Source organism: Pongo abelii, chromosome X (assembly GCF_028885655.2).
Source record: "Pongo abelii isolate AG06213 chromosome X, NHGRI_mPonAbe1-v2.0_pri, whole genome shotgun sequence".
Lineage (NCBI taxonomy): Eukaryota > Metazoa > Chordata > Mammalia > Primates > Hominidae > Pongo > Pongo abelii.
Window position 1 is genome coordinate 156,245,557 of NC_072008.2, and position 18,681 is coordinate 156,264,237.

The 18,681-nt window shown below is 47.0% G+C and overlaps 1 pseudogene; it reads left to right on the top strand.

Moving 5' to 3' along the window:
• Positions 1 to 14,253: 14,253 nt before the first annotated feature.
• LOC100451240 (melanoma-associated antigen 8-like) lies at positions 14,254 to 15,262 on the top strand (annotated as a pseudogene).
• Positions 15,263 to 18,681: the final 3,419 nt, after the last annotated feature.

Consider the following 18,681-nt stretch of genomic DNA (forward strand, 5'->3'; position numbering starts at 1 on the left):
GTCTCTCCTCACTGTCTTTCTCAGAGCAAAAGTTTTAACTTTGAGGAAGTCTAATTTATTGTTTCTTTTCTTTATGAATCACACTGCTGGTGTCATGTTTAAGACCTCTTTGCCTCACATCAGGCTACTAATATTTCACCCTGTGTTTTCTTTAAAAGTTTTTTGTTGCTGTTGTTGTTTGTTTGTTTGTTTGTTTTTTGAGACGGAGTCTCACTCTATTGCCCAGGCTGGAGTGCAATGGCACGGTCTCGGCTCACTGCAACCTCCGCCTCCCGGGTTCAAGCGATTCTCCTGCTTCAGCCTCCCGAGTAGCTGGGATTGCAGTTGCGCACCACCACGCCCAGCTAATTTTTATATCTTTAGTAGAGATGGGGTTTCACCATGTTGGCCAGGTTGGTCTTGAACTCCTGACCTCGTGATCCACCCACCTCGGCCTCCCAAAGTGCTGGGATTACAGGCGTGAGCCACCGCACCTGGCCTTCTTTAAAAGTTTTACAGTATTTCATGTAACATTTGGATCTGTGATCCACTTTGAGTTAATTTTTGTATAACATGTGAGGTTTTGCTCAAGTCTTTTTTATAACACATGGATGTTCAATTGTTCCAATACCTCTAATTGAAAAGACTAATATTTTTCCAATAAATTGTCTTTACCCCTTTCTAAAACCTCCATTGCTATATTCGTGTGGGTCTATTTATGGAGTCTCTGTTTTAATCCATTAATCTATACGTGTATCCCTTAGATAATTCCATAATGACTTGATTGTTTTAGGCTTATGCTAAATCTTAAAATTGAGTGGTACGATTAGTGCAATTACTCTGTGTTTTGAAAATTGTTTTAATTATTTCAAAACCTTTACCTTTGCATATGCTTTTTGAATCAGCTTGTGTACAAGTACAAAAAAGCTTGCTGGCATTTTACTAGAGTTACATTGGATCTATGGATCGCTTTGTTACAGATCACATATCTTCACTGAGTCTTCCAGTGAATATACATGCTATGTCTATTTAGTTGGGCCTTCCTTGAATTTTTCATCAGCATTTTGTAGTTTTCACCATCCTGATATGTACATGTTTTGTTAGATACATACCAAAGCATTTCATTTTTAATTATATTAAAATGTCTATTTTGTTTTTGTTTCTGTTTTTTGTTTTTTGGGGTTTTTTTGGTAAAAAAAAAAATCAAGAATTTACAGTATAGAATTTACAGTGTAGCTGGAGTCAACAAAGCCTTTGAGGATAATACGCTGTATCACCTGGGCCTCAAATGATCATTTGGAAAGGAGAAAAGAGCACATAAGAAGTGATACTAAAGGAGCAGAGTGATCGAGATGGGATTACTTTTCCAGGGAATATCTTTTAATTTTAAATTATTATTATTACATTTTATGTTCTGGGGTATATGTGTAGAACGTGCAGGTTTGTTACATAGTGCAGAACGTGCAGGTTTGTTACATAGGTATACACGTGCCATGTGGCACTATTCACAATAGCAAAGGCTTGGAACCAACCCAAATGCCCATCAGTGATAGACCGGATAAAGAAAATGTGGCACATATACGCCATGGAATACTATGCAGCCACAAAAAAGGATGGGTTCATGTCCTTTGTAGGGACATAGATGAAGCTGGAAACCATCATTCTCAGCAAACTAACACAGGAACAGAAATCCAAACACCGCATGTTCTCAGTCATAAGTGGGAGTTAAACAATGAGAACACATGGACACAGGAAGGGGAGCATCACACACTGGGGCCTGTCAGGGGGTGGGGGGCTAGGGGAGGGATAGCATTAGGAGAAATACCTAATGTAGATGACAGGTTAATGGGTGTGGCAAACCACCATGCCACGTGTATACCTATGTCAAACTGCTGTTTTTTAAAAAGTTTTCCAATTTTCTTAAATTCTTATGTTCAGTCGGGTATGTAAGGAGCTAGATGGCTCTCTGCCTCTGACACAAACAAGATAAGAAGCTGAACAAATTGGAAAACAACAACTTTTCTCTGATCCCTCAGAGAGCTGAGGCCATAGGGCTGATTGCTGACCCAAAACAGAAGAGACAGTAGATACAGTCAGCCACAACTTTGGAGAGCAGAAGCTCAGGAGCTGAATGCTCAGAAACAAGGACCAGGATACGAAAACCTCATCTTTACAAGATGAATGGTGGAGGGCTCACTATGGACAAATTTGAGAACTAAAAACTCCTAGGGGCACCATCCAGAGGGCTACCACAGTTTCCAGAGTTTTACCTCCGGGAGCCCTATCAGGTTCCCCCAGTGAGGACCAGAGGGAGAAAGGAGTCATTTGAAAATATGCCCAGAGTATTCTGTTCTTCAAACGAGGGCCTGCCCTCAAGAGAAACTGTTTTACCAGAGTCTGTCCTACTTGGTTTTCTTCCAGACTCTCATCAACATTGGGTAAGGAAAATATCCAGCTACAACATTCTGGCCCCTTAATGTCTGTCCAAGGAGAAAACAAAACAAAACTGGGAAGCACTAGTGAAAGCCACAGCCCGGTGTACACTGACTCAAGCCTGCCATGTAGTCATAGGAGGATAGAAGTCTTCCCCTCCCTCTGCAGCTCACTGCCACATCAACTGGGGAATGAAACTGAAAGAACTGTGAGTGCCAGACCATAGTGAACAGGTCTCCAAGGAAAACCAAACACAACCAAGGAGGAAAAGTGAAGGAAACCACAGGGAGGTTTAGCCTCTGACACCTACAGCTACAGCAAACAGTAAACACAGCCAGATGAAGGTAAACCTCGCACTAAAGGCCTATTTAACTCCATTCTTTTCATCTGACACATTGTGGCAAGTTTGCAAAAGGAAATTTCAAAGCATAATAATAGAAAAAAAAAACACAGTGTGAAGACAAAGAGCAGGTATCAGAAACAGACTCAGATATGATAGAGATGTTGGAATGATCTGACTGGGAATTTAAGACAAGTATGAGTAACATGCTGTGGGCCCTAATGGAAAAAGTGGATAATATCCAAGAATAGGTAAGTAATATAAGTCAAAATATGGAAACTCTTCAAGAACAACTGAAAAGGGGCCTGTAATCCCAGGGCTTTGGGAGGCCGAGGTGGACGGATCACTTGACGTCAGGAGTTCGAGACCAGCCTGGTCAACGCGGTGAAACCCCGTCTCTACTTAAAAAATAAATAAATAAATGAGTACAATACAAAAATTAGCCAGGTGTGGTGGCGGGCGCCTGTAATCCCAGCTTCTCAGGAGGCTGAGGCACAAGGATCGCTTGAGCCTGGGAGGCAGATGTTGCAGTGAACCAAGATCGTGCCACTGCACTCCAGCCTGGGCAACAGAGCGAGACTCCTTCTCAAAAAAAAAAAAAAATGAATGAATGAATGAAAAGGAAATGCTAAAAATTAAAAAAAGAATGAATGAATGAATGAAAAGGAAATGCTAAAAATTGAAAAAAGAATGAATGAATGAATGAAAAGGAAATGTTAAAAATTAAAAAAATATATAGACCTTAATGGAAATGAAGAATGCCTTTGTTGGGCTCATCAGGGGACTGGACAGAGTGAAAGGTAAAATCAGAGAGCCTAAGGAAATGCAATAGCAACTTCCCATTTTTATTGCCATTATATGAAATACGATTATTGTGTGTTGAGCTTCTACCTTGCGACCTGCCTGCACTCACTTATTTGAGGAGTTTTTGTGCAGTTTCCTTGGTATTTTCTGCATAGGCAGTTGTGTCTTCTGAGATTAGAAACAGCATTATATATTCTGTCCCATTCAAGATGTCTCTTATTTATATTTCTTGATTGATTTCACTGGTAAGAATCCCACTACTCACCACTGAATAGGAGTGGTGAGAGGGGACATCCTTTTCTTGTTTCTCTTCTTAGGGGGAGGCATTCAGTCTTTCACTATCCAGTTTGATATTTGCTCTTGGTTTTCTGTACATGTACTCTGTCAGGTTAAGTTCCTTTCTATTTCTAGTTTCCTGAGACTTTTCACTGTGATTACGTTGTACATTCTCAAGTGCTTTTGTCTGCTTTAGTTGAGGTCATCATACATTTCTGGATATAGTGGACGGCATTGATCAACTATCAAACATTAAACCAGCCTTGCATTCTCCAGATAAATCCCACTTTTAAGATATTGCTGGATTCTATTTGCTAATTTTTTGGAGATTTTGCATCTATGTTTATGAAGCATATTGACCTCTAGAATTTTTATTGGTTTGTGTTTCCTTGTTTGTTTGTACTGTTAGCCTGGTAATCCCATGGTAATGTTAACATGGTAAAATGATTTGGGAAACATCCCCTTCTCTTCTATTTTCTCTGAGAGACTGTGCAAACTCGTGTTACTTGTTTGATTTCTAATACGGTGCCATAGAGGTCGAAGAACATACGCTTGATGATTTGGATTTTTAAAAATCTGTTGTTTCAAAAAAGAAAGAAAGAAAGAAAGAGAAAGAAAGAGGGACTGGCAAGATGGCTCACACCTGTAATCCCAGCACTTCGGGAGACCAAGGCAGAGAGATCACTTGAGATCAGGAGTTCCAGAGCAGCCTGACCAACATGGTGAAACCCTGTCTCTACTAAAAATAAAAAAATTAGCCGGCCAGGTGTGGTGGCTCACGCCTGTAATCCCAGCATTTTGGGAGGCTGAGACGGGCAGATCATGAGGTCAGGAGATCAAGACCATCCTGGCGAACATGGTGAAACCCTGTCTCTACTAAAAATGCAAAAAAAAAAAAAAAAAAAATTAGCTGGGTGTGGTGATTTGTGCCTGTAGTCCCAGCTACTTGGCAGGCTGAGGCAGGAGAATCACTTGAACCTGGGAGGCGGAGGTTGCAGTGAGCCGAGATCACGCCAGTGCACTCCAGCCTGGTGACAGAGCAAGATTCTGTCTAAAAAAAAAAAAAAAAAATTAGCCAAGCATGGTGGTGTGCGCCTGTAATCCCAGCTACTTGGGTGGCTGAGGCAGGAGAATCCCTTGAACCTGGGAGGCAGAGGCTGTAGTAAGCTGAGATCTCACTACTGGATTCCAGCCTGGGCAACGGAGCAAGACTCTGTCTTAAGAAAAAATATATATATTTATTTTATGACCCAAGAGATAATCTAGCTTGGTGTGTTTTCCATGTGTGCTTGAAAAAAGGCATATTTGGATGTTGGTGGTGCTGTGATATTTGAATCCATAGTATTTCTGAGTCCTCCTGAATAATGGCTGAGAACTGGATGATGGTCTACCACTAGTTCAGTCCTCCAGTCCTTGGTAACTATGAAGGTTTCTGCGTGAGCACCTTAGGTTGAGCCCAGGAATTTCTGCTCAATTTAATGTGTTCTCTTGCTTACATTTGCTACTCTCAGTGGTTTTTCCCAAGCTCACTGGGTCCCTGGGGACTTTCTCTGATCCTCTAGCTAGAAGGTAAGTCTTTCGTGTCCTCACATTGCTGTGCATTTCCCTTTCAGGGGTCAGGCTAGGCAGCCAGGTGTTGAGAGGATAGACAGAGAAAGGATTTCTCTCACACTTGTTTTTCCTCCAGCTTCTTTCAAGATTTTTTTTCTCTTTGATTTTCTGCAGTTTGAATATGATGTACATAGATGTATACTTCTTAGTATTTATCCTGTTTCCTGTTCTGCAGTTTCATGTCTGTCATTAATTCGGGGAAATCTCAGCCATTACCACTTCAAATATTTCCTTTGTTTCTTTCTCACCTTCTGAGCATGGTATTTCAGTTAGGCACAGTGGTGCCTTTTGTAACTGTCTCACACTTCTTGAATTTTCTGTTATTTTTCCTTCCTTTTTTCTCTCTTTGCATTTCAGGTTCGGATTTTTGATTGACATTTCTTCAGGCTTGCTGCCTGTTACCTCAGCCATGTCCTGCCTATTGATGAATTAATCAAAGATATCCTTCATTTCTGTTACAGTGGGGGTTGTTTTATTTTTCCTAATAAATTATTTTCATCATGATTAAACACCTATCACATAAACCCTCCTAACCATGGTAAGTGCACAGTTCAAGGCTCTTAAATACATCCATACTCTTATTCAGCCATCACCACGGCTCATCTGAAGAACTCTTTTCCTCTGACAAAAATGAAACACTACACCCGTTCAACAATAACTCCCCATTTTTCCTCCCTCTCATCTGGTAACTAGCTTTCTGTTTCCTGTCTCTATGAATTGGACGACTCTATGTACCGTGTGTAAATGATATCCTACAGCATTTGTCTTTTCATGCCTGACTTATCTCACTTAGCATAATGTCCTCAGGTTCAGTCACGCTGTACCTTATGCCAGAATTTCCTTCCTTTTGAATGCTGAATAATTTCCCATGGTATGTATATTGCATTTTCCTAATCCAGTTATGTGTCAAGGGACACTTAGGCTGCTTTCACAGTTTAGCTATGGTGAACATTGCTGCTATATATACGGGTCTACAAATATCTCTTTGAGACTCTGCTTTTAATTATTCTGGGTATACACTCAGAAAGGGAATTGCTAGATAATATGGTAACCCTATTTGGAATTTTGTGAGGAATAATCACATACTGTTACCCACAGCAATTTTGTAACATTTTATATTCCAACCTACACAGAGATTCCAATAACACCACATCCTTGCCAACTTGTTATTTCCTGGTTGGTTGTTGCTTTATTTGTTTCAACAGTAGCCATCCCAGTGAGTGCGAGGAGGTGCCTCATCGTGCCTTTGATTCCTATTTCCCTAATGATTAGTGATGTTGAGTATCTTTTCTCGTGCCCATCAGTCACTTGTGTATATTTTTAGGAGAAATGTCTATTCAAATATTTTCCCCATTTTTGATTTTGTTGTTGTTGTTGTTGTTTTTGTCATGTTTCAGGAGTTCTCTATATATCCTGGATATATATCCCTTAACAGATATGTGATTTACAAATATTTTCTCCCAGTCTTTTGGTTGCATTTTGACTCTGTTCATTGTGTTTTTGATGCACAAAAGTTCTTAATTTTCATGAAGTCTAATTTGTCTGTGTTCTTTTATTGCCTATTTACAGTGTTTTAGATTTTTAGTGTTTTCTTGTGATTCTTCTTAAAGAGTTTCCATCTCCCTGCTTATATTACCCACCTGTTCTTGCATGTTGTCCACTTTTTCCATTAGAGCCCTTAGCCTGTTCATCGTAGTTGTATTAATTCTCAAGCTGGTAATTCCAACATCTCCGCTAAACCTGCATATGTACCTGATATTTGCTCTTCAACCTGTGATTTTTTTCCCCCTTCACTATGCCTTGTAACATTTTTGGTGAAAGCCAGGAGTAATGTCCTGAGTAAATGGAATGGAAGAGAATGGGCCTTTCAGCTGAGAGTTTATTTTTGTCTCACTATGTGGTAGACGGTGTTTACTGTTTGCTGGAGCTATAGGTGTCAGAGGTTAAACTTCACTCAGGTGTCCTTGTTTTGTTCTTCTCTCCTGTCTTGGATTTCCCTAGAGACTTTTCCTTCTTCTATTTTGTTTGTTTCTTTTAGACACAGTGTCGCTCTATGTCGCCTCGGCTGGTCTCAAACTCCTGGCCTCAAGTCACCCTCCCGCCTTGTCAACCGAAAATGCTGTGATTACAGGTGGGAGCCATTGTGCCTGGCATGGGACTCTTCTTAAATGAAGTCTGCAATGTGCACTTGTTTCAGTGCTGCTCCCCTGCTATTGCACAGGAGCCTACTGACATCGTGGTAAGGTGTGGGGGAGGGGAAGTGTTCTACACACCTATGAGCAGGGCTCAGTCTTTTTATTGGCCTCTGCCACTGTGCTATGACCTGCACAAGTGCTTTTCATTTCCTACCCCCCAACTCTCCCCATACTTTTTGGTTGAAATTTCTTGTCAGAGAGCAGGAATCACCTATTCAAGGGTTTTAGGTGCCTGCCTGCCCAGCTGTGGTTGATGCTGTAACCGCGGGTTACAGATTCAGGACTGGGGCTGGTGTGGAGGCAGGTCCAGCAGGATCGAAAGGTTTTTTTCCCTCATTACCCATGTCCTCTATGGGCCTGCCTTCCTAGCTTTTGGACCATAAAGAGAGACCTTCATACATACAGCTTTTCCTATCCTTGTGCAATTCTCAAATGTAGGCTGCCTTTGAGTCCACGCTTGGAGATACAAGAGGGAGAAATAGCACAGGAATTTCTCCACTATATTGACCTTACTTCAACTTCTCGTTTCTTTGCGCAGTGCTCCTTTTCTGAACCATGCACCCTTTTGGACAAGGCGTCTTTACAGGAAATTATCAGTAGGACCTGACACAGCAGGGCGAAACTGAGCTGCATATAGATGTCACATATGCCGTTAGGGGTCCTGGACTGAACCACTTAACACAAACCCCATTAACCATAGAGGTGCATCTTAGACATCCACGTGGCTTCCCTCTTAAATTTCAGTATTAACTTTTTCTTTATACTTGGCCAATTCAATCAATTGGGGCATCAATTCAGGCAGGACACAGCTCTGGACCGTTGTGACCTGACCTGAAATCCATCCAGGGCTGAGGCCATGTCACAAAGGCAGGGCACACATGGGACTTACAACCCCGAGGGCACATGTGGTCCCCCTGCAAACACACACGGTACCATAATTTGGGCACCCCAAGATGGCCGAACTGAGTCAGGAAGCACAGAATATCAAGGCCTCACTGTGATATATCACCATGGCACCTCCTGCCAGCTACAGGGGTATCCAGTACAGGACACATAATCCAGTTCGGTCCCTGGTTTCACTTGCAGACAATTTGGCTTCTCCATGACTGGTAGGGAGGGCACCTGAAGGTACTCCGTGGGGAACACAGTGAAGCCGGGGTCTCTCCCTCTGTCCCCTAGTCAGTGAGGTCAGATGTTGTCGTGGGTGCAGCCATCAGTTTGGGGTCACAGAAATTGCAGCTGCTTGCAAAGGCAGCATGGGGAGTTTTCCTTCAGCAAGACAAGAAAGCTTCCAGGAACAGTTCTGCAACACCAAGAGCACAACGCCCTCCTCACACCTCCCCAGATGTTGCGTTTTTCCTCCGTCCTTACTAAATCAGCATGGCCCACTCAATAATAAAAGCTTTACATTGCTTCAATCATCCCCTACCTTGCCCGAGGCCTTCTCACCTGGCAGGGCTGTGTGTCATGGGGACAAAACCATTTTCACAGTAAAACACTGTCATAAAACAAGATGTGAATAGAAAGACCCGTCATGTTTAGGAAGCAGCCAGGAAAAAATCCTGTGTTTCCAAAAGATTCCAAAATGAGTTTGCATACCCCTTTTCATCCTGCTCATTTATGCAGTAAACAGTGTAGAACAATACCGATACAAAGAAAAAAAAATTCCATCCCTTCCTGGGCTCAGCTGCATTTGATAATCCTACGGCCTGGCGTGTGGACCAGCAGGAAGGAGAGGAAGCAGAGTTAGGCTGTCTGTCCACTATCAAAAACTGCAACTGAAGTGGGTCCTGGGACACAAGTGACTGGCAGTGGACATGCTAGAGAGAAGATCTGAGACTGATCTGTCACGAGTGGGTGGAGAAATCACAGTCGGTGGGGGGTGCCATCCCACAACATGCAGCTTTCAGCAGACATCGCACCAGTTAGAAGTGCAACCTGTCTGCATCAGAAATACAGTGCCCATGAGCAGCTTCACTCCAGTTGACCCCACCGGAGAACAAGCCCTTCATCATGGGCATCTGCAAGAGATGTGGGAGGTCCAGGGCTGCATCTGTGTTGTGTGGTGACCGTTTCGAACCCCACTAACAGGTGTTTAAAACCTGCCAGGGTTCCAGAGTCAAAGATGCCTTTGTTGCATTGAGCTATGCCTGCTTTCTGCTTGGCACAGCTTGTGGTGCGTCTGAAACAGCCCAGAGCAGATACTTTGGTTTTAGTTTAGAGTCAAGGCCAGCCTATTGAGATTTGTGACTTTGCAATTCCAAAACAGTCGGGGGTGGGAGGAAGGGGTTCTGTAGCAGCAGGATAGCCAGCATGCTGCAAGGCCAGACAACAGTGAGGCAGGGAGACGCCTGCCTGGTATGCTTTCCTATGGCCTTTAGGCCTTGCCAGTCTTACAGTCCAAACATGCACCTCAAATCACGCACCTTAGCTCCGACAGTCATCAGCTTATACGTGGCTGACATCCCAGTTCAGAAGAGCTCATTTCACACTGTTTGGGACTGGGGGTTGATCAAGGAAAATGACAGGATCACCAGAGGCTGTACCATACAAGCAGCTTTATTGGGTGCTGCTTGGACAGGGAATGCAGGGAGGGGACAGACTGTCCAGAATGTATGTTTCCAGGGTCCCCATCAGAACGGAAGGAAGGCAGGAGAACTGATGGTGCAGATGGGAATTGGAGAAGGACCTTATGAGTATAGGTGATGTTGCTCAGCAGCTGGGCCAAGTGGCTGGGGAGTCTCGTAACCATAAGGTTCTATCTTATCTACGGTTAGCCGATGTTAGGTGAGGACTAGCAGGGTATACAAGCGAGGAAGGCTCTGAATGCCTAAAAACGTGCTTAGCTGTGCCACGTTTCAAACAATCAAATGTGTGAAAAATTCAGTTTTGTGCTGATGGGCTTCTGAGCCAACAGGTCTCAGTCTTGCGAAGAAAAACAGTAGAGAAACATCAGCAGTGCTGCACGACAGCTGAGATGCTACTGCAAGGCCCTTCGCCAGCCACATCCCACGTCTAAACAATAAGCAAGGCCTTCCTCCAGCCTAGGGGCTACACGCACAGGTCATCTTTGGTTCATTTATCGAACACAAGCTGAAAACTGTTTTTAAAATCTCTGAAGATGTATCTCCACCTGGAGACCGTCTCTCTTTTTCCATGTGGACTTCCTTTCTCCAGGGATCCCAGGAGGCAAGAATTATCACCTTCAGAAACACTTCCTGTTTCCCATACTTGAAAAGCTTAACGCGAACACACACGCAGACTTAGAGAGAAAGAGCGTGAAAGCAAATCCAAGCACTAGATACAGATTGATTGAGAGTAGTGTTAATACTATAACTCCTCACGGACAAAGTTTCCTACAGAAGGCTTTTAAGATTCTGTAGAAAAGAAAACCAGTGGAAATCAAGAGCATCCAAGTATCCCTGTCTACAGCAAGGGAGGAAAGCTCGGTGTTAAGCAAAGCTAGCACTGTCTCCTTTAGAAAGGCTCATTAACTCGGGGGCCTGTGTGAAACAACATTCAGGGGAGGCCACTGCTGTGGACTAGCCTCCTGCCCTAAGCCCCAGCTGACCACACCTGACCAGAATGGGGTCACTTGTGCTGAGCGCCTTGGGGATCACAGAGAAGTGAGGGCCTGGTTCTGATGGCGGCTTGAGATTGTTGGAGGGAAGCGGGCCCAGCTTCCATGAGGAGGCAAGGTGAGGCCCTGAGGGAGGACTGAGGACGCCCCCGCCCCAGATGGAAGACCCCAAATAATCCAGCACCACCCCTGCTGCCAGCCCTGGACCACCCGGGGGCGGACTTCTCAGGCTGGGCCACCCTTCACCACCCCGCCCCTTAAGCCCCAGGGGACTCTGGAATCACAGCTTGGTATGACCAGGGCAGGGCTGGTTAGGAGAGGGCAGGGGCCAGGCTCTGCCAGGCATCAAGGTCAGGATTCTGAGGGAGGGCTGAGTCCCCATAGAAGGAAGCTCTGTCTTTGCTGTCAGCGCTGGGAAATTCTGGGAATGGGGACCAGGCACGCTGATGCTGCTGTCCACATCCTGGGCTGATGGAGGGAATGGGCTTGATACCATGAGTATCACCTCAGAGGAGTAGACGGAGGGCCCAGGTCCTGCCGGAAGAGCACGGAGGCCTTAAAGGACAACCAACACAGGACAGGGGACCCGCCCCGCCCCCATCTCAGACTAAGGCACCTCCTCATTTCGCCTCAGGAATCCGACAGATAGACTCAGGTCCGCAGAGGGGAGCTCTGATGCAGCCCTGCCAGGGTCAAGGGGAGGAAAAAGAGGGAGGACTCAGGAGACCTTGGACTCCAGATCACTTGGGACCTCCGCCCTTGGAGGTCCCACGCACGATGGCTGCATGTGGTGCATCCCTGCCTATGCCTTAGAGACCACGAAGAGGAGAGGGCTTTGGTATGAAGAGTGGAGGCTCAGGTTAGCAGAGGGAGGAGTCTCAGGACCCTGAGGGAAGACTCAGCAGAGCTTCTTTCCCAGAGGTAGGACACCTGCCCTTCCTGTCAGTCCTGGGGAGCCTCGGGCAGGACTGTGGGGAACGGACCTGGCCCCCACTTCCTCATTAGGGATCCCAGGGAGATGGTGGCCTTGACCTGCAAGACCGTCCAAAGTTCAGCAGGAGGGAAAGGGCCAGGCCCCGTCGGAAATAAATCTGAATATCTATAGGACACCCAGACACAGGAGGCACTCCTGAAATATGCACCTTTTGTCAGTCTTGGGAATCTCATTCAGGGGTGTCAGCGTAGTGCCCCTTCACTTCTGCCTCCCAGGCCTCAGAGAGGTCGGGGCCTCCGTCTGAGGGGTGTCCTCAGCTCAGCAGAGATAGCCACACCTGGTCAGCACAGGTTGGGTCCAGTCTGCCAGGAGTCAAGAGGAGAAAGTTTGGTGAGGACTGAAAGTAAGAAAGTACCTCCATACCTCCAAGAAGAAGAGAACTCGCAGAACCTGGCTTCCACTGTTCTCAGCCCCAGGTGGCCCCAGGCATAGGTACCATGTGGCATGCTCTCCTTTCTGCCACATGGCAGGAGGTGGGAGGTCTCAGGGAGGTGAACACCTTGGTATTAGTGGCACTTACAGTTCAACAGAGGAAGCCACATCTGGCCAGCAGAGGGAGGGGTCCCAGGATCAGCAGGACCCAAGGAGTGCCACCTTCATGAGGACTGGCGGTACCCTTGGCCCAGAAGGAAAGGACTCCACAGATTATGGCTGTCACTTGTTCTTAGCTCTGGGACAACCAGATCAGGAATGTCCCTAATTGGCAATCTCATTTGTACCACAGATAGGAAGTTGGGGAACCCTTGGAGACATGGGGTGTTGGTGTAAAGGCGAGATGGCTGCTCCTCTCAGGAGTTTGGGGGTTGAGGAAGGGCAGGCGCCAGGAAGAGTAAAGATGAATAACCCACCGGAAGACATGGGAAGCCTCACCCCAGAACCAAAGGGGCCCGCTCCTGGAGTGAGCCCCGGACACTCCACCCAAGGGTTATGGGATGTGGCACCTCCTCACTTCTGTTTCTAGATCTTAGGGAGGTGAGGACCTTGTTTTCAGAGGGTGACTCAGGTCAACACAGGGACCCCAGTCTGATCGACTGACACAGTGGTCTCAGGATCTGCCAGGTGTCCAGGTGAGGAACCTGAGGGAGGACTGAGGGTACCCCCAGGCAAGAACGCAAACGGGGGCTCCACAGAAATCTTCCCTGCCCCAATGTCACCCCAGACAGCATAGGCAGGGCTGTCAGCTGAGGTCCCTCTCTTATCCTGGGATCATCAGTGTCAGGGAGGGGGATGCCTTGGTCTTAGGGGGCTGCACTCAGGTCAGTAGAGGGAGGGCCCTAGACTCTGCCAGGAGTCAACATGAGGACCCAGCAGGCTCCTCGCCCAGGACACATGGTGTCCAGTGAATTTGGATATCTCTTGCTGTCTCTCCCAGTGGACCTAGGCACGTGTGGCCAGATGTGGGTCCCCTCATACCCTTCTGTTCCATATCAGGGTTGTGAACTCTTTATCTGACTTTCTCGAGCCAGCAAACGGGCAGGATGAGGCCCCTCCAAGAGAAAGGTGAGTGAGCACAGAGGGGACCATGTACCCCATGAGAGTAGGGACCTCACAGAGTCTGGTCAACCCTTCTGACAGCACTGGAAAGCCGGGGCTGTGCTTGCGGTCTGCACCCTGAGGGCCCCTCGATTCCTCTTTTAGGAGCTCCAGGAACCAGGCAGTTAGGCCTTGGTCTGAGGTACTGTGCTCAGGTCACAGAGCAGAGGAGTCGCAGGCAGTGTTAGCAGTCAAGGCGAGGTTCTGATCTGAATGGACAACAAGGGCCCCACACTCCCCAGAACAGAAGGGACTCCAGAGAGCCCAGCCTCACCCTCCCTACTGTCAGTCCTGCAGCCTCAGCCTCTGCTGGCCGGCTGTACCCTGAGGTGCCCTCTCACTTCCTCCTTCAGGTTCTCAGCGGACAGGCCTACCGGGAGGTTAGAAGCCCCAGGAGGCCCCAGAGGAGCACCGAAGGAGAAGATCTGTAAGTAGGCCTTTGTTAGGGCCTCCAGGGCGTGGTTCGCAAATGAGGCCCCTCACAAGCTCCTTCTCGCCCCAGATCTGTGGGTTCCTCCCCATCGCCCAGCTCCTGCCCACACTCCAGCCTGCTGCCCTGACCAGAGTCATCATGTCTTATGAGCAGAAGAGTCAGCACTGCAAGCCTGAGGAAGGCCTTGAGGCCCAAGGACAGGAGGCTCTGGGCCTGGTGGGTGCGCAGGCTCCTGCCACTGAGGAGCACGAGGCTGCCTCCTCCTTCACTCTGATTGAAGGCACCCTGGAGGAGGTGCCTACTGCTGGGTCCCCCAGTCCTCCCCTGAGTCTCAGGGTTCCTCCTCTTTTCTGACCATCAGCAACAACACTCTATGGAGCCAATCCAGTGAGGGCACCAGCAGCCGGGAAGAGGCGGGGCCAACCACCTCGCCAGACCCTGCTCACCTGGAGTCCTTGTTCCAATGGGAAGGTGGCTGAGGTGGTTCGTTTCCTGCTCCACAAGTATCGAGTCAAGGAGCTGCTCACAAAGGCAGAAATGCTGGAGAGTGTCATCAAAAATTACAAGCACTACTTTCCTGTGATCTACGGCAAAGCCTCAGAGTGCATGCAGCTGATGTTTGGCATTGACGTGAAGGAAGTGGACCCTGCCGGCCACTCCTACGTCCTTGTCACCTGCTTGGGCCTCTCCTAAGATGGCCTGCTGGGTGATGATCAGAGCATGCCCAAGACCGGCCTCCTGATTATGGTCTTGACCATGATCTTAATGGAGGGCCACTGTGCCCCTGAGGAGGCAATCTGGGAAGCGTTGAGTGTAATGGAGGTGTATGACGGGATGGAGCAATTTCTTTGGGGAGCTGAGGAAGCTGCTCACCCAAGATTCGGTGCAGGAAAACTACCTGCAATACCGCCAGGTGCCCAGCAGTGATCCCCCGTGCTACCAGTTCCTGTGGTGTCCAAGGGCCCTCATTGAAACCAGCTATGTGAAAGTCCTGGAGTATGCAGCCAGGGTCAGTACTAGAGACAGCATTTCCTACCCATCTCTGCATGAAGAGTCTTTGGGAGAGGAGGAAGAGGGAGTCTGAGCAGAAGTTGCAGCCAGGGCCAGGGGGGCAGGTTGGGGGAGGGCCTGGGCCAGTGCATGTTCCAAAGCCACATCCACCACCTTCCCTGTCCTGTTACATGAGGCCCATTCTTCACTCTGTGTTTGAAGAGAGCAGTCAATGTTCTCAGTAGTGGGGAGCGTGTTGGGTGTGAGGGAATACAAGGTGGGCCATCTCTCAGTTCCTGTTCTCTTGGGCGATTTGGAGGTTTATCTTTGTTTCCTTTCGGAGTCGTTCAAATGTTCCTTTTAATGGATGGTGTAATGAACTTCAACATTCACTTCATGTATGACAGTAGGCAGACTTACCGTTTTTTATATAGTTAAAAGTAAGTGCATTGTTTTTTATTTATGTAAGAAAATCTATGTTATTTCTTGAATTGGGACAACATAACATAGCAGGGGATTAAGTACCTTTTATAATGTGAAAGAACAAAGTGGTAAAATGGGTGAGATAAAGAAATAAAGAAATTAAATTGGCTGGGCACGGTGGCTCATGCCTGTAATCCCAGCACTTTGGGAGGCCGAGGCAGGCGGATCACGAGGTCAGGAGATCGAGACCATCCTGGCTAACACAGTGAAACACCATCTCTACTAAAAATACAAAAATTAGCCAGGCGTGGTGGCGGGTGCCTGTAGTCCCAGCTACTGGGGAGGCTGAGGCAGGAGAATGGTGTGAACCCAGGAGGTGGAGCTTGCAGTGAGCTGAGATGGCGCCACTGCACTCCATCCAGCCTGGGCGACAGAACGAGACTCCGTCTCAAAAAAAAAAAAAAAAAAAGCCCGGTGAGGCGGTGGGTGACTGTAGTCCCAGCTACTCGGGAGGCTGAGCAGAAGAATGGTGTGAACCCAGGAAACAGAGCTTGCAGTGAGCCGAGATTGCACTGCTGTAGCCTGGGCGACAGAGTGAGACTCCATCTCAAAAAAAAAAAAAAATTAAATTACAGTTAATTCTTGTCTTTCTTGTATTCTGTGTAGTTAAGAAATACATATTTGCTTGGCTAATATATATTGGATTAGCTTGGCTTCTTTGAGAATGTAATTGAATTAAATATGAATAAATATGTTCCCCTGCTCACTGGCTCATTTCATCCTGAAACATTCATTGAGCTTCTGCTATTTGGAAGAACCTGGGTTAGTACTGGAGATGCTAAGGTAAGCCAGTCCCACCCCTAACCTTACGGTGGGTGAGTCTAGGATCTGCAGTCATATAACTAAGGTGGAGAGATGTCCTCTAACATCTAGAGGAAAAATAAGAGAGGGGTGAGGGTGTGGGGCAGCAGGTGAGAGTGGCGGAGTGTACATACCCTGAGACAAGGCCTTTTGGGCTTTGGGAAACTGCAGTACCTTTTGGGAGAGCTGATTCTAGTGAAATGTGGTAGGACCAGAGCCAGATTCTCAGAGGATGAGAGAAAAGCTTGGAAGGGAAACCTGCTCAGCAGTTCCTTTTGGATGGTGGATGAAACAGAGAGGCATCTCCTCCTGGGGCAGAAATGGGAGGTGTCCTGCACTCTTGTCTCAGTGCAGTTGAACACAGCACACGAAGTTGATGATGGATACCCATCATCCGGAACGGTTTCCTTAGAGAGAAGCGTGAATCTCCCGGGATGTGAAGCTCAGATGCCACTGGCCAGGTGCTTTTCTTCCTGGTTGTGAGAGCCAGAGCTGACTCTATTAAAGAGACATTCTAACTAGCTTATCTGAAGTGCAATTTGGCCAATTATAACAAGGGAAAGATTTTGGGTCATGACATAATCAATGAAAAAAGTGGTTTGGATGTAAAAGAAGCTGAGAGAGAGGGGAGGAGTTTATTCTTGACTCATATTCTAAGAGCTTTGAGTTGTATTCCAGTTGAGGGAGAGTCCCGCACACTGAAATTTTGAAGTATGCCCCTTGAGAGGGTAAACTAACTGAAATTCATTGACAAAACTTCCTTTTTTTTTTTTTGGCTGAGTAATTGTTCCATGTCCTATTCGCCTGCATAGTTTCTGATAAGTCCTGGAGAACCACAACAACAATAACAAAATCCCAGAATACTAGGATCAGGGGTCAAATACTAGAAATAAAAGCCATCTGCCATTCCGTAAACTTCTTATTTGTGTCAGGACTTGAGCCAGGTGCATCACTTACATTACATACACTCCAGCAGCCCTATTGGTCAAGGCTTATTACCCATGCTTCACGGACGAAGAATCTGAGACTCACAGGGCTTGAGAATGTCCCAGGATCACAAGGGTAGTAAGTAACAGGGCTGGAACCAGATCTCTAGTCTGATTCCCCTGCAGCCCATGCTGTTCCCACTCCTCCCAGCCTGAGGCCCACTTCCTGAGCAGTAGTTCATTTCTCACCACTGCATCATGTCTCTCGGGTGACAAAAGGAAGGACCCTGGGGACAAAGTACTAAAAGCAGGCCAAAAGAAGGTGACAATGAGAATCAAACAGAATTTGGGTGGCATGTGTTGGGGCCCTGGGAGCTGACTGCTGGGTGCTTTCTGTTGAGCACCTACTATGAAAGATGTTACGGGAGAGCCTACAAGTGCTCATCCACATCTTGGCTTCTCTTTTTCAAAGGCACAAGGGACAAGCATACTCCCAGCCAGCATGTCTGTCTGGCCCCAACACTTTCCCGAGTTACAACACCCTTCCCCTGGTCACCCTCACGTGCCCTCCATTCCAACTCAGAGGCCGAGCCTGGTGCTTGCTCTTCCTTGCTGCCTCAGGAGGCTGCACAGAATCCCCTGCTTTCCCCAGAACATGGAGCATCCCTATCCCCTGCAGAATCCCCCTAGCTTTCCCACGGCTCACCTTCGGTCCTGTCCCACAGCCACAGCCACCTGGTCCTGCCTCCCTGGGAGTTCTATACACATTCTTTGTTTTCCCAATGGGCTGTGAATAGTCTATATTTTGCCCATAATCTCCTGACTCTTGGGAAACAGCCCTGAAGGTGGAGAGTAGATTTTTAAGCCACTCACATATTTGCAGTAGGATTTTAACAAGCTTCTTATCTGAAGCTGGGAACTGAACAGGCAAACAAATAGATAGTGCTCAGAAATTCCATTCCTTCATAAGAGGTAGAAGGGGAGCACCCATCCCCTAAAGCTGAATTCTTACAAACACTGGGCTCCTCCCGGGGCATGAGAAATGCGTCCTTGATGGACATGCCAGCTGGAATTTGAAAAGAATAATGAATCACTCTTCCACTGCCTCCTGTCTGGCATCTGCACCCAGGGACATACCGGCTTTCAGTGTGACTAGTGGCATGTGCACAGGTGTTCAGGCAAGAACAGTCATGTGGAGAGAAGCAGATATGTCAGATAAGATTCTGCCCCTGCATCAGATGGAAGGAGGAAATCCACAGCCTCCTGAGATGATAGATGGCACTGCAAAGGGAAGTGCAGTAAA